The sequence below is a fragment of the Falco punctatus genome (genome assembly GCF_963210335.1).
Source record: "Falco punctatus genome assembly, chromosome: 10".
In the NCBI taxonomy this organism is placed as follows: domain Eukaryota; kingdom Metazoa; phylum Chordata; class Aves; order Falconiformes; family Falconidae; genus Falco; species Falco punctatus.
Window position 1 is genome coordinate 28,997,245 of NC_137590.1, and position 22,879 is coordinate 29,020,123.

Here is a 22,879-nt window from a genome sequence, read left to right on the forward strand (position 1 = left end):
ATACACACAGTGGAATAACAAGCAAATGCGTTCTGGTTTGCAACAACTTTACTTCGCCTTTACTTGTATACATCTGTTACATCTGTCATAAGATGTCTCCTTTGTCCAGAATACAGCTTTCGAGTAGCATAGACATCTGCACATGAACTAAGCATATTGCATCACATGTATTAAAATGCACCTAAGTGTATCTGAGAGCCAGCTGTTCAATTACACTAACATAAATTTCAATAAACAGAAATCTTTTGGGTTTAAATCTTTTTTCCTGGATCTCACTTATCTGCTTTCCAGATCAAACAATTCAGCCCAATTCTGAGGCATTTTGCATTTTTTAAATGCTTTGGTTTGCAGACTTAATGTTTTCTTTTTCTTAACATATAAATATACCTTTTGTGATGATTTCTGCTTTTACTTGTAATTATCCCGTTAAAAGCATAATATAATTCCATTTGTACTTTAAGTAAGTTTCATGGAGCTAAATAATCAGATTACAACCTTATGGAACTAATTAAGTTATCCTCAAGCACAAGTATTTTTTTCCCCAGGAAAGTCCCTCTGAGTTCTACAGGACTGCTCAGTGAATAATTTTTGTAAAGGTGAGTATTTGTGGGGTCAGATCTTAGTACATAATGTTGTATTTTCTTCTTTGCTGCTTTCTCAAAAATGGTGCTTTTAACATGCATACTTACTGCATAACCACTTATTCACTCCTCAAAAATTGTCACATCACATAGAAATTGTTGCTCTCCTTCATCTGTATCCAAAATTTTAAAGTAACCTCAGATTTCACCAGCAGACACAGAGGAGCTCTCACAGATGTCACACATACTTCAGCAGAACTATGCATATTTTACAGTACTGCTGATAGATGTTTCAGCCTTAAAGGTGTATTGAGAGCCATCATTTCTCAAAAGGCTTCAGAAGAAACATACTTCTAAGCTTCATTTCAATTGATAATAATGAACAATGGTGAAAAAAGATCATGGGCGAAAAACATTGTTCAGTTATTTGTTCTCCTAGGTCTCAAATCAGCTGGCAGTTACCCTATGAAAGGCTGGAGGAGGGAAATGCCATTTTGGTATTTTACAGTGACCTGTTCAGGTTTTTTTAACCACAGTTGCTTAGCTGCTGAACACATATGAACATGCAGAAAGGTCCAGAAAATCAGACTGGGAGTTGAAGAGAATACAAAGACCTGCAGGGAATTAATTAATCCTTACATATGCCATAGCTTTTTTTTCAAAAAACAACCCTGAGGGGCCAAGTTGCACTTAATAATCAAACAATGGTTAAAATTACTGAGGCTCTAAATAAGATTAGAAATCAGATGTTCATAGTAAGATGTCAAAACTCAAATGTTCAAGGATCAGTGACTTTTCAAATGTGTTGCACTAGACTATACTCTTCTTTCCCAAATAAGAGGCTGAGGATGCTGACAGAAACCTAGCAGAACTTAAAAACCCCTCCAACCCAAACAAATGAAACACTGCTCACCAGACAACCTTAAAATCAGCAGTATGATGAAGGGACTTCCCAAGGCCAGGATTTCTGCAGAGTTCTGAAGAAGGTATTGGTTCTCTCTGCCAACTCCCTCAATATGCTATGGCTCCTAACCCCACGCTAGCTCTGCTGCCAGCCCTTCATAATCTGCAGTCACGGGTTGCCAAAACCTGCTTTAGACTGTTCTCTGTCAAAACTCCCACTGACCAGCAGACTGCTGACATAATGCTGAAGGAAGTAACACGTGTGGAACACCAATATATAGTGGTTCAGAAAAGGGAAGAGAAAGTCTGAATTTAAAGAATGCTCATTTTACACACATTTTTTAAAATACGTTTTTTTTTAGTTATGGATTTATTTCCTTTATATAAAGCCAGTAATATTCATGTTTAATGCTACAGAAATGCTGCAGCTATTGTGCTAAGGCTTGTAAAAGATCTGGAAACAAATTTCTGTATGACTCATTACCTCTGCTCACTTGATCAATTACTTATTTTTAGCAAAGTCTGTGTAAAAAATGAAATGGCCTCTGTCTTTTTGGTTTTACCTACGCGGTGTATACTATGTTACTAGTTTCCATTGAGAACCATACCAAACATAAGTGCAATAAAGCATTGTGTGTTCAGTTATTTAAATGGAGTTTGAACACGAAAATGTAGTGTTCGATTCCATCATGCTTTAGTATTGCATTACTAGACTACCTCATGGAAATGAACGCATTCACTGCTCAGAGCAGGTCCTGCTTCATCTGAATAAGACTGCAGAATCAGCCTCATATTGTCTTTCCTGATGGGTTTCTGCGCTAGAGCTCCTGTAAACAACTAGTCTCAGAAGACAAGCCTTGGCAAGAAATCCTAATTCTACTAATTTCACAAGTGCTTGAATTACATAACCTTCTTCAGTTCCATCAGAGCTATCATATTTCTCTGTATTCACTGCTGTAGTATTTTACAGTAATGACTCAGAAGAATTAAGGTAGCCATAGTCTCATTGTACTGTCTGCAACTAATGCTATGGAGTTAAGTGACGTACTGGATTTCATGCAGTGTCTTAAATTTATCAGTTTTCAGATTATGGAGATTAAAACATTTGAAATCAGGGAAAGTTCTCTTAGTTGTGGCTTTATAAAAAGGTAAATAGTGAAAGATTTCAAATAGTAAAATCACATATATAGAAGATAAATTTCTGTCCAGGTACCCTCCATTTTAGTTGTGAAACTGAATGTCATCACTTACCAGGTTAGTCCTTTGTTATTAACCTAACAAGTAGCTTCCATTGTGAACACCCTTATATTCTATCCTGTTTCCCTCTCTCTCATCCTAGCACAGAGAATATATACTGGCATGATTTTTTAAAGCATCAGTGAATACAGAGATAATTTATTTTCAAAGGAGAGAAGGTACTAATTCCCTGCAGTCTGGCTGAATATGTTAGTTTTTTAAACCATCCTATCAATGGATGCATCTACATGAGACTTAAACTTCAGATCAGGAGTGTGCTTTTGAAGTGAATGTCCTGTTCGTTCCCCCTAGCCTTACTTTGTTTCACACAGCACAGATCAGAGAGTACAGCTAGATATCCCCGAGTGAAGCAACGCTGAAAGATGCACTCTACAGAGAATCTAATATGCTCCAACTATTAATGGACTTCCCGTTCGCAGGAGTAAACTGGAACTAGTTCAAAGCAGATTCCCTCCTTTCCCCCCCACTCACACATAACGTGGACATCTCGTATATACATATACATATAACGTAGGCTCTCAGCACCAGCTCTATGGATTGGCTCTTACTGCACAGCGCTACTTGCTAATGTAAGCATGGACAATATTAGCTCAGGGCGGTGGGGAGGCTGGAGCATTTTGCATGACAGGATGTATTTCCTTCTTCCATCTCAGCTTTCCTCTTAATAAAATTTCCTTTGATGAAATTATTTTAAAAATAGATCTTTTTGTTTGCATAGGAGGAATGGATGCAAGTTAAATTCATGCATGTCAGGAATTTCAAGATTGAAACTCTTAAGTTCTAGCAATCACAGGCTGGCATGTTACATGCATGCATGTACGTGCATATTATCTGCATGTACAAAGATGAATATACTGAATGTTCAGTTTACATAGTACTTTTTATCATATTTAGAATCTGCTATCATGCTTATCCTGTGACTCCAACACATTTTATCTGAAGTTTAAAAACCTATGCACTTATTTCAGAATATTTTGTGGCAAACAGCTTCATGTCTCCATTGAAGCGCTGTAAAAAAATGCAAGTTCAGAAATCTCACCTAAACCAAAGAGAGAACTAAGAAATTCATGAAATGCACTTATTTAGTCTGGAGATGAATTCACTAATAAGATGAGTTTTGCTAGGCACAGCAAATAACCGACATATAAATCACTGCATTGCCCAGTTTAAGTCATGAATAGGAAATAAAAGAAATCACTTTTCATCTTAAAAGGCAAAGAAGCAGCAAACTGAATAACCACATCACCACTGGTTTAGTATTCATGGAGCAACTTACTGCACTGCCCATCTTTTACGTTTTTACCTTTCTCTCCATTACTACAGCTGTACTTCACCTGATCTAATCTTGCACTAATCCTAAAAACTAGATCAGTACCAGAATACCAAGAACAGAACAGAACACAACACAAAAGAACACAACACAACAGAACACAGTATTTTCAGTTGGAAGGGACCTACAACGATCATCTAGTCCAGCTGCCTGACCAGTTCAGGGCTGCCCAAAAGTTAAAGCATGGTATGAAAGGCATTGTCCAAATGCCTCTTAAACACTGACAGGTTTTGGGCGTTGACCACCTCTCTAGGAAGCCTGTTCCAATCATATCTTCACAGAATCTTAGCCCATAGAAAATGCAGATACAAGTTTTTTATAATCTAGAGATTTGGTGATGTAGGTTAAGAAAATTGTCCCATAAGAAACCAAAACAACAGGGTTTTTTTAGTGAAACGAAGCTAAACTCAGTCCTAATATATAGGATTTTTAATGACATAAACCATAAACATATTACTAACATTGCAGGTGTTATTTGCAGTTATTTAATAACTTACTGTTTGCATGGTTTCATCTGTAACATCTTAGAATTGGCTACTCTACAACAGAAATCTCATATTAGAGGAAAACAAAAGACTGGCTAGAACCAGTAAGAGAAAATAGCCCAAGTTGCTACATCTGATCAATCTGTATCTGCTATAAACGTTATTCTCGATTTTATATTATATTATGCGTATATAAATTATATTATATATAATATATATAATTTTTATAAAAGTACATTACATTATGCTTATAAATTTTTATATCACATTATGCTTATATAAATTATATTCTATATAATATATAATTTCTATAAAAGTATATTATATTATGCTTATAAAATTGAGAATAATGTTTATAGCAGATACAGATTGATCAGTTGTAGCAACTTGGGATTTAAACTGAAATGTATTACTGAATAAAAAAATATTAAATATAACAACATCATTTTGGGAATATTGGACAGCTTCAAGGACCCCTAATGGGAAGATGCAAAAGCTATTTGGTGGCTTATATGGAATATATCTGTGTTGTTACTTTGGTGCACACCAGAGATATACATCACCACAACTGGCATTATCTGTCACCTACCTTTGCAGTTCAAGGAGAGGCTAATTGCTGCATAGGTATATAAGAGCGAGATACTATTTCCTCTTTAAAGTGCTTTCTTCACTTTAAAGTGATGGAAACCGCAGGAGAAACTTAAGCTATTTCCACATGTTGTGTCCTCTGCTACACAGTCTGCCTTGTTTGTGCACTCAGACAAACTGATACAGGATGACGACAAACTGTCATGTGGGCTAGCCTGAGCAACAGCATGCTATCCCTGCCGCTAGCACACTTGAGTGGCGGCTCAGCCCCATCAGCCTGTTTCCCTTCACTCAAGAAAAGTGACAGGGTATCATAACAGCACAAACACCTGTGACTGTGCATACTTCCAGGAGAGCAAGACTGAGAGGGCTTCAGCATCTCCCTTCCATCTCCCACATTCTTGGCACAGCTGACAGCATCACTAAAATACTAAATATAGTGCAGACCTACAGTTTTTCTCCATCTCCTCAACTGTACTTGCCAGATTGCCTCAGTGCCTAAATACAGCAAGTGAGGTTGAAGAGGTGAGAAAAGCAGTAGTGCTGTGTGGGAAACACAAATAATAGCAGTGCTATGACAGCAGAGCAGAAAAAAGGCTCCAAACCCTACCTCCACCTGAAGCCCCATTCCATGGGATCACCCACAGCATGCAATCATTTCTATTTTTAAAGCTATATTTTCTAACATGAGTCAGTTACCAATCTATTTCTGACCTGAACAGGAAGGACAGCGGAACAACTTTAATCACAGCTGAACCAAAATTAGAACAGAAAATGGATCAGTTCAGTTCCTTTATTTATACTAACCAACTTTAGGTGTACCTATATGAGCCAATTAGAATTAAAAAGAGTATCCATAAGCTCCTTCTGTAGATACCGAGTACCGCAAGCTGGTTTGAAGTGTAGTTCAAAACACAGAATTGGGTATTGGAAGGGGCCTGTTCTCTCCAAAGCTTTAGCTTAGAAAACTGGCTGATTCAGCCAGCCAAATTAAGTGACCATCTAAGGGACGGTGACGGTATGCCTGTAAGATTCACCTCTCTGTCACCTCGGTCTCTTTTTTGTTTGGTGAGTTTGTGAGGATCCAAGCACACCGAGGCCCTGACAGAGATGGGAGCTTCTAAGTACCGGTATAGCACAGGGCAGCAAGTTGAACATAGGTCAGCAATGCTCTTCTGCAGTGATGAAGGCAAACCACAAACCCAACTGCATTAGCGTGGGCGTAGCTAGTATATTGGGGGAAGCTATTATTCCCCTTTGCTCAACACTTGTGTGGCCACATGCAGAATATCCTTTACTGGATTACTGTGTCCAGTTTTAGCACTCAGGACAGGAGAGGGAAAGACAAACTGGAAGGAGTCCAGAGGCAGCCTCTCCCAATGGCTAGGGGACTGCAGCACATTACATGAGCTAAGAGAACTGGGTTTGTTTAGCAAGTAAAAAATAAAAGGCTGCAAGGAACCCAAATGTGGTTTCCTACCACCTAGAGAGCAGTTACAGAGAAGACAAAAGCAGACTCTTTCCAGAGGTGCACAGGGAAAGAACAAAAGGCAATTCTGACTACGCACAAGGAAAAAACTCTTCACCATAAGAGTGTCTAAGCACTGCAGCAAGGCCCTGGAGAGGCTGTACAAACTCCATCTGTAGAGATTTTCAAAACCGAACAGGACAACACCCTGAACCTCTGAGATTAACCATGCCTTGAGGAGGCCTGTGAACTAGATGATTTCCACATGTCCCTTCTGACTTTAATTCTACAATTCTAAAATTGAGACTCACACATCATATGTATGAATGTACATGCTAAAAGCATGACATGAACTGGTTAAAAATTATTATAGTTTTTTTTAAAAAAGTCGTGCCAATGTTTGACATCAGAAGCCTTTTTCTCCATGGCAGAACAGTGATACTCTAGCTACAAAAATTACACTGAAGAAAATAAGAATAAATCCTTAGTAATAAGACTATGATGTTATTGAGGACATCTTATTATTAGATGAGCAACAAAAAAAGCTGGATGGCACTGAAAATGCAATCAAGCACCAAGATGGCAGATACAAACTCATTAAATGTATAAGCTTTGTTAAAACTGCAGAAAGACTGCTGTCTGTACAATCTGCTGCAGCCCTGCTGTTGGTTTTTCAGATTGCCTGATCTGTCTCGTAATTCCTTTGGAAAACTTGTAAACAGAAAATTAGAGTACTCAAAATCTTACAGATATATTTATAAAAATATAGAAGTATCCTGATGTAAAAGCATATAGAATCTATAGGTCAATATATAAATAGCTCTTATTTTAATACCCCAAAATAGAAAAGTAATTTTCAGCGCCAAGGCTGCCCTTAAAGCTAGTTGCATATGAGGAAAATACATCTTAAAAGGGGGAGGAAAAAATCTGTGGCTTTTCCAAGCTGTTTTGACTACTAACAGCTCAGTTTCAAGATAAATGCAGTATGCATAATATATGCAGCATGTTTAGATTTGACATTTACAGCTGCAGTTAGGTAATTTTACAGATATATGTATGGATAAGTACAGGGTTAGGCATGGATGCAGCAAACTGCTTAATATAAAGATGGAGATTTCTTGTTTAGTTGCCTAGCAATAAGATCTGACTCCTGGAAGCTAACAAATAATGATTAGAGAATGGAATAGGATTATTTAATGTATCTAATGTATCATACAAAAAGGAACACAAGGCTATTGAAGACAGGGAAATGCTAGGCCAGAAAAAATCAATTCTATCCAGTGAAATCTATTCAGGAAATATGTGATCTGACGGAACTACAATATCTAAATTAAAGAAAGCCTCAGTCTGTTCACTCTGTCAATATTTTTCATAGTTCTTCTTTTAGCAGAAAGTCTAATTCCATCTTGGCTAATGGATCTGGCTTTCAAATTGGTGTGTTTAACTTTGCCCAGCCCACTCAATAGTGTTTGGAAGCTGGAGAGAGATTTTTAAAAATGGAAATGGATGAACATGATGACATTTCTTGGAAAACACAGTATGATACTAATGGAAAATTTGATGACATTTACTACACTGGTGGAGAGGCAAAAGTCCACACTTGTTTTGTTATGAAGAGCTTTAAAATTGCACTGATGCCTTTTAACACATTTACAAGGTTTCATCTCTCAGTTGTTTCAATATTACATATGTTTTTCTCTCAGTACTTCATAAGTAGATCAGGAAGGTCACAAGCCAAGGATAGGTAGCGTACAAGTCCAGCATAGGTTAGAAGTACTTACTTCTTAGAGCATTACTGACATTGATCTTTTTCCATTATAATCTAAATTTAAATAGATGTCTACATTAAAAATGGGAAAACGGAGGCCACTGGATAGTATTCCAGCATAAGCGCTGTGAACTTGTAATGCACTCTTCATGTATTATTTAAACTTGAAAGAAGACATGTGATTCCTCTTTCTACTATTTCCAGTCTTTAAAACATTCTTCTTTAGCAAACCCTTTAAAACAGTACTTCCCAAGATCTGCTCCTGTTGGAGTTGTCACTTAACAGTATTCCGTCTGCTCAGCGCAGAAACTGTCATGAAATTTCTCTCATGTGTCCTGTTGCGCCAGCATAAAACTGGAGCGACTCCACAGATTTCCTGTGTGACGCACTTACTCGGGGTTTGTCTACACAAGGAAGTAAACATAAAGGAAAACTAGCCTCTATTCAGTGCACAGTATCAACTCTGAACTAACTCCTAGTATAAACATACTTACCACACAGAAAGCCAAGGCAGTTTTTCCCACTCAAATATGGATCAAACCACTTTGAACAAAGACAGTCCTACTAAAATTCAAAGGTGCAATCGCATTCCACAATGCAGTGCTTTACAAAAATAAATCAAAGTTTCAGTATCAGAAGCAGCATGTCTTCCATCTGGTCATACATATCCTGCTTCTCGACAGAAGATTTATTTAGGGGTAGTTTTAGATACTGTACACTGCTTTGCATTTTAGCATGAAAATACCCTTTCACTGTCCATAAGGTACATTTGTACAAAATAGCCCATAACTTAGTACTTAAACAGCACGAATTCTTCCATGAAGACAATGCCTTTATTTCTTAATATTCCTTCCCCAGCTGCAGACACCGTTACACTGACTAACTACATCTTGAGTTTGTCTTGTACTGTGGCTCATTTGTCCGTGTTACAGCAGCGTGAAAAACCCTTAAATGGGACGTAAATTTTATTTACTACATGAAAGGTCTTAATAAACAGGAATTTACTGATTTTTCTATGTTGTTCAGACACTATAGAGATGTAAACCACACAAATATCTAAAAAAGCAAAAAACAATAAAAAAGGACACACAAGTGAGGATTTTGACGTATGAATCATGGTAAGTAATTCAATCAGTGTTAACTTACTGAGATGCAAATTGATTGGTTGATTCATTACAGTACTTCCTGTGTAATAATAACTTACAGGTTTCTAATAATTCTAATAAAACCTATGCTCCTACCACCTACATGCTAAAAAAGCTGAGACAACAGTACTTACCTGCACACCTCCCTTAGAAGACACTTGCTGTTTACAGATATCTGTCAATAAAGAATAGACGGTCTGGGATGAAAAGCATTGTGCCTAGGCCTTACTACACCTCCCTGCAATACTGGGACTGTACAAAAACATGCAGTCAATCCTCTCTACCCATCTCTCTCACAGATCCCCAGAACAATCTGGCACTAAAAAAATCCATGTGGTCAACATAAAAAATCATAATCTCATCGAAAAAAACCTGTAGAGGGAGTAGGGACACAGAGTTGGCTCTGATCTCTTGTTGATTCTCACAAGTTTCATATACATTCAGTGGTATAAACAATGATTTCAGAGAGTTTCTGAAAAAGAATAAATTTGATAGAAACCTCCAAGCTGGAAGTAATTAGTTTCCTCATCTGGGGTGACGTGGTAATCTTTGCATCTATTCTGATATCGTAAGTACAGAATCCAACTTTTTTTTTCCCTGTCACAAGAAATAATAGCTTGAGCTATTAATTTCAGTCACATGCACCTGTAATTTGAGCTCTGCCCTTCATTTTTTATTTTTATCTCTTTTGACAAGTCACAAGAAATGTAGTATGTTAAGTTTGAACTCTTAATTCATTGTGAAAGTAGTAAACTGTCTGCCTCACTTTCATATTTCCACATCACTATTGGCTTAAACAATATTCAAAGATCTGCTGCCAACTACGTAGCAAAAATCATGTCTATTTTGTAAGATGAATTGAAAGGAACTGTTATTTATGTACATACTTACTTACAACACTGCCGCTTGCAAACAAATGTATGTTGCCAATGTACAAGACAATGTATCTTACTTGCTGTACTGTGACAGTAACAGGTTTCTGCATTTGACATTTTCTAATGCTTCACACTGCACAAGAAACCAAAATACTTCATGTTCTCACTCAAGATCCAGTAATCCTGCTTGCTTATGGCTACTCCAGTGTGAAGAATGTGAAAAGGAGATGCTCTGGTGAGTAATTATACACCCCCTGGATGAAGTGTGACTACTCTTTTCTATATTTTTATCTAAATTAGACATCAGCAAATAGCCAAGACACTTTCTTAGCAATCAAGTTTTATAATAAAACATATGTTAGACTTCTATGTAGCCCTAAACATTTTTCAGTCTGGCCTAATAGCAAAGGCTATCAAGCCAAATACACTATAAATTCCACTCATGGTATCATAAGCAAAGTAGTAATGCCACTCTTTCTTCAATTAGATGTCAGTATGGTGTACACTCCTTTAGGTAGTCTTACCTTCTTCCTTTTTTACCACCCAAACTACAAACCATGCTTTCACTGTCTATTTCTAAAATTGCTTTCGAAACTTCGTAATTTTAAGGCCTGCATAAATCCTGCACCTGAATAACAAAAAAAGGCATTTTGATGCAAGTGTACTTGGTATACTTTTATCTACATATTTGAAGATTTACACTCCCTAAGTAACCATACTCAAAACTGAGATAAAGCAAGTGCTACACTCTCTCACTGTAAGAAAGGCATATCCAGCCCACTTTCTCTGTTTGTTGTCCTCTTAGCCAGGTACACCTCAGGCATATCCCACCTGTGAGGCAAGATGTTGTCCTTGAAGAAAATCCCTTTGAAATCTCCCTCTTAAAAAACAGTCCATGAAAGCAGAACCAATATTATACTAGTCTGATCATAATTATTTAGATTGCAGTTAATTACAGTTGTTATCCGTAATAGGTTGTAACACCATACAGAGGAGATGGCATCATATGATGCCAGATCATCAACTGACATCAAAAGGAGGCCAGCGGTGTTCTCAGTTCTTTTTTTTCCACACAGCCCTAGTTGCATTAGTAGTCATTTCCCTTCAAGAGCTCAGTGACAGCAATTCTGAGGGGACAGAAGTGACAACTTTGTTCTTGTGGAAGAACAAATGGTTTGAAACATCAGTGCCAACCAATCCTCTTAAGATCAGCCCTAGCAAGACTGAGGACGAGGCTTCTGACATCAGTTTTGTTTGTTTACTTTCCAGCAAAGTTTCTAGCTGCAAAAGCTTCTTTTGAATCCTGAGGTTCACTCATTCTGAGACCTTGATGGTCTAGAGTATAAATACTGATGTATTTTTTTCCCTTTTCTCTTTTTCTTGGTAGCTGGCTAAATCACAAAGAAAACAATGAATGCTTCTTGGTAATATTTACAGGGATGGGGGAGGGGGGGACATACTAAATTTCATCAGCTACAATACATAGATAATATTCTTTATATGAAATCACAGCTGAAAACATAAATATCATGGTGATGTCCTGCATATATTTTTTTTCATTTTTTTTAAAGAAGCCTGAAGACTTCTTTTAGATTCTTTCTGCCTAAAACATGTAAATCAATGAAATAGCAGTTTGAATAAAGGAGCAGTAATTTACTGAATAAAGAAACAGTAATTTGCCATACCAACTAGGGTGTGTTTGCTGTTCAAATATCCTTGATCTTGATGAAAACTTGTAACTTGTGAGACCCATCTGTCCTGTAAAGATCTGTAGAAAGAGACCACTGTAAGACTGGAGTAAGTCACTGATGAGTTTAATATATCAGCAACACAAATATCAGTTCTCCAAATGCTGTACTTGACTCTGTATTTCTGCAGATGTGGGCAGTCACTGGACCTGAACCTGAATCAGAATTTCTTTTAAAAGGCTTTTTGTTCTTATTTCCATTCAGAAGTGACAATCTCCAGTAAGCAGAGTTACATTTGCTGTCCTGGTTTCACACAGGTGCTCAAGGCAGGGTAAAGAGGCTGCCCTGAACTAGGTAAGATTACGTTCAAATGTTCTGGGGATCTATTCAACTTTGATAAGAGGAGAGAAAGGACTTCAGAAGGAGCATCCAAAGCATAGCTCCTAGAAGGCAGAGTACCTGTCTGGGTGGGTTGGGTTTTTTTGCCTGTATTCTATCTTATGTTTCTATAGCAGTTACGATACAATTTGAGCAGGATGAAGCCTGTTACAGATAAAATCTGTCTTCTGTAACTCGGCTTCTACCGCTTTGCAACTTTTGCTAACATAATAAAGAAAAAGCAGTTGAAGGGGAGCGCTCTGCACCCAAAGTTCACCTCCAGTCAATTCAAATGGAGTATAACTGGTTTTGGCATCTTTCTTTGCCTTGCCTCTTCGTTCTGCACTCCTGCTAGTAATTCATGGAGCGCAAAGCAACCGTCAGTCCCTTTAAGCATAGTCTTAAAGAAATTCTTTTCTGTGAGTGACCCTCTTGGCAATGCATTATCTGTAGATATAGTTGTGTGTTAAAAAAGGAAGAGTAAAACGTTCATTGATTAGAGGTAGGGAGGATAGATAATCTCCTTTCCATGATATAATCTAGCTTTGTACTAGTTCTTCTTCATCTTGGTCAACTGATGTGACTACACCTGTTGCCTACCAAACTTCATTATCTATTTCCTGGAAAATAATGCTTACAATGAAGAAAGTAATGGTGTCCATGGTCCATGCTAGGAAAATACAGAGGTTAAGGATGGCACCCAAATTTGTTGCTAAAGAAACAAACGTGCATTATATTTTTACTGTTAACGGAAGGGCACAAATATGAAAATAAAGAAGCTGTTTCTTTTGTTTATGAGGAAAATTTAAGTCGGGAAAAGACATAAAAGGCAGAACAAAAATGAAGTTTATGCTAAATAAAGCACAAATTATCTTTTTTCCAATTTTAGTCTACCCAAACACCACAGCCAACATCACTAATATTTGTGAAGGCGCAATGTACCAATTGTTTTCCCTCTTGCAAATGTTAGTGTTACCAAAATAAGGGGGGGGTTGTTTTGGTTTGGGTTTTTTTAACATTCTACTTGAAATTAATCCCTTACAGGTTCCGATTGCCATGAAAAGTGAAACTGGAAAACATAGCTTAGAGTACTGAAAAATGACTCACAAAATATAGCTATTGTTTCACTCCACTTTAAAGGCAGACGGCTTTAGTCCTTATTTACCTGTATGAGGTGAACTGCTTTGCTGTAAGTCCTTGGATTCTCCTCTGTGGCTTCTATGTAGGCATAAACAGGAAAAGTAATCTCAGTTATCTTCCAAAATTACCAGTTATACCATCCTATATTTCTAGTTGGACATTCTTTATTGCTCAAAATTAATATGGTTTAACTGGAGTATTTTTATTATTTACTTAGAAAGTGCTTTAATAATGTGATTTAAGACACCTAGCTGAAAGTATCCAAATTCTAATTTCAATTAATCCATAAACCTATGCATTTGGACTCATCTTCCAAAGCTTTCTCCGGCTGAACATCCTCAGCCTTGTACGCTTTCTATTTGTCACAGTGCTATCATGATTCTATATCTGTTTGCTAAAGGACATAATGTGAGTGTATTTACAATGTGGTTCCTGGAAGCCAAGATGAACAGGGAGCTAGCTAAGAATGTATTTATTACTTAAGAAAATCAGGACCCAAAAGGAGAAGGACAAGTGTAAGGCACACCAGAAAGCTTTTACCAAGCTAACTGAGGATGGAAATACCCATTGGCAGGAATAGTTTTGACATAATTTGTGTATTTGTGTTTTGGCTTCTCTAGGTACTTTAGCCCTTTAGAGGAGTAAGAAGCCGAGCTCTTACAAACGTTTGCTGTAGCTTGTAATCTGCAAAGGTGGACAAATCAAACTGTCTTATTTAATCAGAACAGACTTTAGACTTAAATTACTGATTCCTATTTTTCTTAAGCTTTTCCACCAACATTATTTAGGAAACAACACTAATAAACCTGTTATTTTCTAATGGAGCTAGATGAAAATCAGAGTTAGTATATTTGAAGCAAGCATCCTGTAGCTCTGCTTTCAGCTAATTCTTGGGGAGGTGCTGCATTCAATGAACAAGTCAATCAAGCATACAATAGGGATAAAATGCTGAGTCAAATTCATCCCTAATAAAACTAACATTACGTCAGTAGCTACAAGGCTACATCCTTTAGTGTTTGTTTAGGGCCTAAACAGAGTTCCACTTGCTAAAAATGCAGTACTGAGCCTATAGAAGGAATGAAGGTTTTTGATTAGCTCACAAGTGGGTTTTATGTCACTGTCTTAAATACTTCAATCCCAGCAGGCTCAGCTCGCACCGTAACTGAATAATGCTGAAACCAGAAATTATCTAGGAACTTAATCTCTAGAAAATTTTGTAGTTCAACCCAGTATCATCTCAATCTAGGGATCCACCTATTTACATCTGAAACAAACACGTGTCTGTGGGCAGATGTGTTACTTCCGATTCAGTGTATGTGACTTCTGTTTCAGACACACAGTGTGTAAATGCCAAGCCTGGAAGCCTTGCAAAATCAAAATAATTACAGTAAACCGTTTATATTAACCAGAATAACTACCTAGTATGAAATTATGCTTATTCATATTCTATTACTTAAAAAAAAAAACACAACAAAAACCAACAAAAAAACCAAAACAATCAAAACAAAACAAACAAAAACCCCAGACAGAAACCCACCTCTATTTTACTAAGGAAATCCAGGAAAAAACACTCCAGTTGGAAGTGCTTCTGATTACAGGTATTTTACAATAGGCATACATACAGCTTACCTCCCCCATGCCCCCCCCGCCCCCCTTGGCCTTGCAACCCTCCATGACATACCCGCAGCTGCACCTGAGGCTGCTGCCAGGTGGCAAGGCCAATACTAGCTCAGAACTCACAAAAGAACTAAGTTTTCATTATCTTTTTTTTTTTCAGACCTCCCATTTTTACTCAGAATTGCACAACAGAGAATCCACAGAAATAGGATCATGTTACCAAACACATCTCTGAAGTCCTTTTTACCTTTTGTTAATGATTACTTGTTTCTTAAGTTCACTAAACTTGTGGATCTGGCTAATAGGAATTAAGTCTGTGGTGCTGAAATGGGTTGTATTGCCCCAGAGAATTAAATATTTTCAATCTGCGGAACACATTTGACATTTTTATAGAATGATAGAACAGTTTGGGTGGGAAGGGACCTTTAAAGGTCATCTAGTCCAAACCCCCTGCAATGAGCAGGGACGTTTTCAACCAGACCAGGTTGCTCAGAGCCCCCTCCAACCTGACCTTGAGTATTTCCAGGGATGAGGCACCTACCATCCCTCTGGGCAACCTGTGCCAGTGTTTTACCACCCTCATCATACAAAATTTCTTCCTTGTACCTAGTCTGAATCTACACTCTTTCAGTTTAAAACCATTACTCCCCGGCCCTGTCGCTACAGCTCTGTTGAAAGAAATCTGTCGCCATCTTTCTTATAAACCCCTTTAAGCACTGAAAGGCCACAATCAGGTCTCCCCCGGCATCTTCTCTTCTCCAGGCTGAACAACCCCAACTCTCTCAGCCTTTCGTCACAGCAGAGGTGCTCTGGGCCTCTGATCATTTTTGTGGCCCTCCTCTGGACCTGCTTAAGTTTTACTGTATGACATAAAATCATGCCACATGAAGCCAGAAATAACTACTGGTTAATAAAAGCTACCTTCAGAGTCAGATCTAGTTTTTTTTTGAAGATCGGAGAATATTCAGATGTTAGGGCTGATGTAGGTCACATTCTGATAGTGGTTTCAGTTCTCTTCCCCGATTCTCTTCCCGAAGTAGGTATAAGTAACAATTTGGGTACGAATGGAAGAAAGCCTCCTTCGTGCAATTTCGTTAGAAAACAAACCAATTTCACCAAAATAGGGAAAAACTACATACTTTCAATGAGTAGCTGCACTTGCTTTAAATGGATTAAGGACTACAGAATGCCAATATAAAAATAATCTAGAGAAATGAAAAACAATTTTAACACACTGTAATTAGACTGGATGTAATAAAGGGAACCAGAGGGCAAACAATGGAAACGCTGTTTATTGTAATCTAATGGTTTCATGTTCCTGAACCAATTTAATAATACAGGTTTGTAATAACACGCTCATATGTGCAAATAATAATCTTTGTATATTAAGGAAAGGTTTTGAACTTTTCAGACTGTTAACAAGAGAAAACAGAAGGACTTTACTGACATCCAAAAGGTCAACCTGGATTTATAACTATTAGCCCGATTTCCCTGTATTTGTGCTTCCTCTTGATGACTGAAAAACACTAAGTAGCTTTTCCTCACCCTTTTTTTAGCTTAAGTGCATCTTTGATCCCTAAATAACAGAAAATCTGGCCCTTACAGAAACCTACCGGAGTATTAACGCTGTCCTTTGTCATTAATAAAAACTGTATTAACGGCAACCATTGATAACTATTATATGTGAATATTACCTTAAATTGTAAGAAGAGACGCTGTAGCTCTGCCCATGAAAAATAAGGCAAATAGCAAGGAGTAGCTCACTACATCCAACAAAAGCCCTTTTCTACAAGCAACTAAAAGTATATACATGTTCTATAGGGTATTCCTAGTGTTTCCTACACACACAAACCACGACACAGCATTTTCTGCAATGGAAAAGATAATACAACATTATTTTGATAATACCAAGCACAGCATTTTAATAATCGTAAGTGATTTCCAATCCATGCTTCTGAGTTCATCAATAATACATTTTTATAAAAATATGAGTAATGCAATGCAGCTATAGGACACTGATGCTATTCCAACTCAATCAACTGTAATTTGTGTTCAGCTCCAGTAGGTGTTTATGAATATGACAAGTATTTCATATCCAAGATGACAGCCACAAAACCACTTAAGTAAACAGATTACAATGGAATCAAGGCAATAAATTTTAAAACTGATACAAGGATTGTTACTTCTTAAACATTGTGCAATTAAACCACGGAACTCACTAAGACATGCTATTGGAGAGGCCTAAAAGATGTCAAAATTAGACATGAACATAGGAAATTGAAATAATAATAACCGTAAAAATTACACATTATATACATGCTTTAAGGTAATTCAAATGAGAACAGGCAGTGGTTAGGAGAAAGAAAAGCTCTCGTCTTGGCAAATAATAAAAATTATAAATTTTAAAGCTTTCTTTATTGTTAATCTGGTGCTAAGCAATGTCAGAAACAGAACATTGCAGTACAGCACGCTCACTCTGCTGATGCGAAAGAATATGAACAAATCTGTCATTTCAGATGACTAGAGAACATAAAAATTTTGCAGCTTACATGTTTCATTGGACTAGACCTGCTGAGAAGACAGTCACTGTTGGGTTTGGGTTGTGGTTGGGTTTTTTTCCACAAACCATTCTGGGAATACATATGCGATCTTCTTTGAAAGCTATGATGATTATGCATTAGTACAATTGTATCAGCTAAAAATATTGCCTGTTCTAAATAGGCCTCTGAAAGCAAAGCAAGCTGTATTGTTATCGGCACTGCCTCACTTTCCTTAGTTGCTTGTATAAACATTCACTGATGGAATATCAGTATCTCTGACACTCGAGCATTCCAGGCAGCTTTCACTGGCTAACTATAAACTCACACCCCAAATACCTTTCCAGTCTTCTGACAAAGAACCACCGTAAGAGTCCTGTGCGATTATAACTGCCAGGCTAATTGTTATACTTAATAAATCTAGCAAGTCTTCGGGGTCTTAAATAGATAACAAGGAGATATTTTTAATTAAAAAAAAATATTATTTGATAAAGTATAAAGGACCAGTTCTGAGCAGCAGGAAATCCAGGTGCTGAGTTAAAGTATAAGGAACAGCATTTCAGAAGACAACTGGATGAAAGCAAAATCATTGGTTTTATTAGAAGACTCACTGGAATGTACTGCAAAGGATTTTCCAAAGAAAAGGAAAAAAGAAGTGACCTCCCAGGTGGTTAGAAGTCCACCACTGTTTAGAAGGGTTGAAATGCGCTTGTCTCAGTGCGTATTGTTAAATCAGCCTAAGTCATCTCTACAGATATTCAGAAGTTTAATACCAATATATACTCTGCAACTTAAAAGGCTGTATAGAACTACCACAAACCTTCTGCAACACTTTCACACCATCCATGCTATATTGTACAAATTAGGCACATAACTATTAGTGTACTTTTCCAAAAGGCAATGCAAACAATTCCTGTAATAGTGCATCTGCACAGTATAAACAGGGTTGCTGTTAAGAGCATGCTGCTTCAGTAGAAATGCCAAAAAGTTGTTTAAATGAAAAATATAGGTGTGGTTTTGAGATTGGTTTTGGGTTTTGTTGTTTTTTTCCTTTTCCCAGGCCTTTTTTTTTTCTACAGTACAGCTTTCCTTGAGACAGACTTCTGTCACAGGAAAAACTCCGTATGTTTGGTTCAATGTCCATGTCAGCTGCTTTATTCATGGGATGGGTCAGGAACTATATATATATACATGGCTTTGGAGAAAAATGAGGCTCACTTTTCAAAAAGACAGGCAGAAAAAACTCTCTGGAAAGTAAGAAGGTGCAGGAGGTGATTATGTTGGAGAAATCAGCATTGGGTAAACTAGGGTGTGGATTTTCAGTGAATTACTTACTCTCTACATGAATGCTTTGGTTCGTACTATATGCATGTCTGTACTACGTTAATGGGGCACTCTGCATAAAACCCAGCCTAGCGACATCCACAACCAGTACAGTGATGAGATGCAGTATTTTTACTGGAGATGGTACAGTGCCACACTGCTACAGCTACCCTGTCATCAGCACTCCGGAATCTCCACCCAGCAGGACTCAGCTTTGCAATCACTGCAGTGCAACCTACTACACAGTGTTAAGTCACAGTGATTCCAGCTTGGCAATAGTAAGGAAAAACTCCCGGTTCTGCAAAGCTCCTTTCCCACATTTTGTGGGTTGTTTTGGTAGACAACAGCAGCCAGGCCAGATTCTGAGCTATGCCATATGCCCAGCAAGAGGCATTCCTCTTCCTCTCAGCTAGATGCTGCATCTGGGGCAGCAACTCTTGTTTCTGTGCCAGTCTGCAACACAGTAGGTTCCTCATGACACTTCACTGACAACCCTTCCCCTCCAAATAACTAGTGGCAGTGCACTCAAGTAGGAATTGGCCATAGATTCTCCAAGTGCAGACTTGCAGAAACAAATCCAGTCTAAACCACTATGTCAATTGTAAACCAGCTTATTTGAATTAAAGCATCAGTGGTGTTCAGGGCAAGTGGAAGGGAGAAGGGGAAAATACAAAGGCAGGGGGGTAATTTGGACAATGCACTATGGTGACCGATGGGTACAAGGTGATATTGAAACTGCTAACTATTAAATTCCATTTGCTGATATTTTTTTTTTGTGAAGTCAAGGGGACAAATTAAAAAAAAATTAGGTAAATTTGTTACTGAACAATCATATAAACCATTGGGCTGCTACATTCTCAGACATGAATAATGGTGTCCGCCACAATAGTTTATGGAATTTAAGAAGTAGGTGAGATATATAAAATAGAAGGCATTCCACAATCTTTTCTGTCCTCTGTACTACAGTTCATTGCCTTCATCAATTGTACTAGCGCAGCTGGTCTATTAGGCTGACAAAGTGTGGCACAGATGTGAAGTTATGAGCAAAGCAGCCAAGTGCAGAAACTTCCCAGGTTCCCACCTGTCAAAATCAGTGTGAGCTACAGGGTAGCATATATCCTGCTGGTCTTAATATAATGCCGGATTCAGTCCTAAAAAACTAATCACAGTTTTAAGAAAACAGCGATCTTTGCTGCTATTCTCATAACAACCAAATGCTGTGGGTTTTTCTGTTGTTATGGTAATAAGTATTTTATGGTATGCTTTACAATAAACAAAAAATGTCAATATGTACCTACTGTGTTTTGCAGGTTTTCCATTCTATTCTCCTTTTCCTCTCGTCCTCCTCCCCTCCCCCCAAAGAAAAAGGCAAATTCTCCTGAATTTCACTTCCAGGGTCTCTGCCCTAAATGGTGTTGGAATGCTTTATGCTGGAAGCACTGCATGAGAATACGCTGCCATCCAATGCAAAATAAAATCCTTGCTTTCACTTCCGTTTTTAATATTTGCAAGTATTTTTATTACTTTTTACTTGAGAATGTCCATTTCAAGAATATTAACTGGTTTTAATATTGTTTTAAATCTTGTTGACTTTGCTGTTCCCTCTGTGCCCATTGACCCCTTTCTTTCAAAATGGATCCCATTGATTTCAATGGAGTTCTGCACAGTGCTGCTCTTGCAGATTCGTATGTGAGGTCCAAGCTCCCACAGTAATATAACCATTGTTAAATGCAGGAAAGTGTCATTATATAAAAATTCCGGTATGACAAGTACCTGTCACAGTTATGTTCACCCTTATGCAACACTTATGTGCTCAAAACTTAGTTCCAGGTAGTTTATTCAAGATTTTTCATGACACAATCTGATAAGTAAACTGTCCTTAGTGCTTATGGGTACAAGGTGGGGAAACCTATATTGAACAAACTTCATCCCAGATAAGATGCAATGGAAGATGTATGACAGCCTTTAGGTTTTATATAACCCTTGGGACATTGTGGCACACTGTGTTGAAAGCATTAGGAATGAGGTTGGCTCTGGGAAACTATAAGTTCTGCAATACCATTTGTTCGGACTTGCCGTCTATATGGTTCAAGAGTTATTACATGTATCACTTTCTCCCAGTCATCTGAATTATGAGTCATACAAACCGAAAGCGGAAGGCGTATGCACGAACAAAGCAGATGTGGAGGTTTGTGGAGTTTGTTTTCTGTCCTGCCCCATCTAGGACAAGTAAGTTTGAATCTTTGGCAAGTCCAGGTAGCTGCTACCTCAGTGACGATCAGGGCCGGAGACCTGACGTTAAAAGGATAAAACCTCACACTGCCGAGTCTTTGGAAGTCTCCCTCGACTCAAACTTCCACCTACAGCTAAAAGCCTGGCCATCTTTGTTTTGTTTAACTGAGCAGGAGCAAGAAAACCCCACCAGCTGTGTGCTTAGCATGACAAATACATGAAAATGTCTCTCAGGAATCCTGGTTGCCCATGGGTTGCCTGGAGGACACCCTGCCATGGACCGGCCAGTTAATACCTAGAAGCACATGCAGAGAGAGAAATAGTTTCCAAACCCAGAAAGCAAACCTGAAATCGGATCCGTACAGACAGGCTCTTGGAGCACGAATGGCAAGTCTCCTCCTTCGGATCTGATTGCAAGCTCAGGACTACAGCCCATAATCAGCTAATCTTTTACCTCAACCAAATTTGAAATGTGGTCTGCCCGAAGGGAAACCTAGCCTTAAATAAATGTATTAAATAAATAAATAAAAAAAAGACAAGCCAAAAAACCTTACGAGAATACACATCTTAAACTACCTTTCCAAGAACGTGGCAGGATCAACTGTAACTCACACTCTAGGCCTCTAGAACTGGGGCTCTGTGATGGTTGAAGTACAGGAGCAAACAGCGAAGGAGAGTGGCAGCCAAACTGCCGCCATTAACCGGGTACGCCACTTGCGCAAATTTCCTTTCCCTCCTAGGCCCTACCGCCAAGCCCGTGGCGTAACGGCTTTCGCGAATACGGATGCTGCACTGCGGCGGTTGCACAGTTCAACCAAACTTCCTCCCTCCTCCGCCCACTTAGCTCTTAAGGCCACCCCCTTTCTCGGCTGTGATTGGCAAGACGGGCGGAGCCCTTGGCGGCGATTGGCGGCTCCTGGAGAGAGGTGGGCTAGGTTGCGTGAAGGGTAATAAAGTTAGTGGGGCTGCCTCGGTGCGCTTTAGACGCGGCAGCGAGCCGGCTCTCTATGGAGGTGGCGGAGGGAAGTGTTGGGTTGCTGCTTCTGCTGTGGTGACTCGGAGACTCGCCCTGTCCCGCGCGCTCCCCCCTTCCCCTCCCCAGCCCCGGTCCCCGGCTCCCTTCCCCTCCCCCCCCTTCTTTTGCCTTTTCCCCTGCCCTTGGTAGCCGCCGGGACCCGGGGAAGCTGACAAGGCCTTAGGGAAGGTGAGAAATGCTGGAGCGGCGGGAGAGTTGCTCTGGGGGTTGGGAGGGAATGGGTACTGCTGCAGCTGCAGCTTAAAATGGCGGCGGCCCGAAGTGGCCGCCATTTTCTCGTCGGCTTCTCGTTTTCTACCGCACAAAATGGCGGCTCGCGTCGACGGCCGTTCCCGCTGTTCGCGTTCGGGATAGCGCGGGCGCTAAGCGGAGGGGTAGAGGAGATTGCCAGCCCCCGTTAGGCGCGGAGGGGAAGCTGAGCAGAAGCGTTTGAGTTTAGAGCCGCGTATCTGCAGCGGGGGAGGTGAGGTCGGGTAATGTCCTTTGGGGGATCGGATCGGCTGCAGGGTCCTGTCTCTTGCTGCGGTC

The 22,879-nt window shown here is 38.9% G+C and overlaps 1 long non-coding RNA gene across 9 annotated transcripts in view; it reads right to left on the minus strand.

Annotated features, from left to right (window-relative positions):
• The window catches only part of LOC308070597, a 306,714-nt gene extending 284,195 nt beyond the window's left edge, over nt 1–22,519 (minus strand). For 4 of the 9 annotated variants that reach the window (XR_013930762.1, XR_013930763.1, XR_013930764.1 and 1 more), the window contains exons 1-2: nt 21,892–22,519; nt 12,086–12,168 (exon numbers count right to left, since the gene is read on the minus strand). This is a non-coding gene — a long non-coding RNA (uncharacterized lncRNA). Of the gene's footprint in view, nt 1–1,494; nt 12,169–13,631; nt 13,685–21,891 lie in introns of all 9 variants that reach the window. The other 5 variants (XR_013930760.1, XR_013930761.1, XR_013930768.1 and 2 more) reach the window with 4 other exon arrangements.
• Nucleotides 22,520–22,879: the final 360 nt, after the last annotated feature.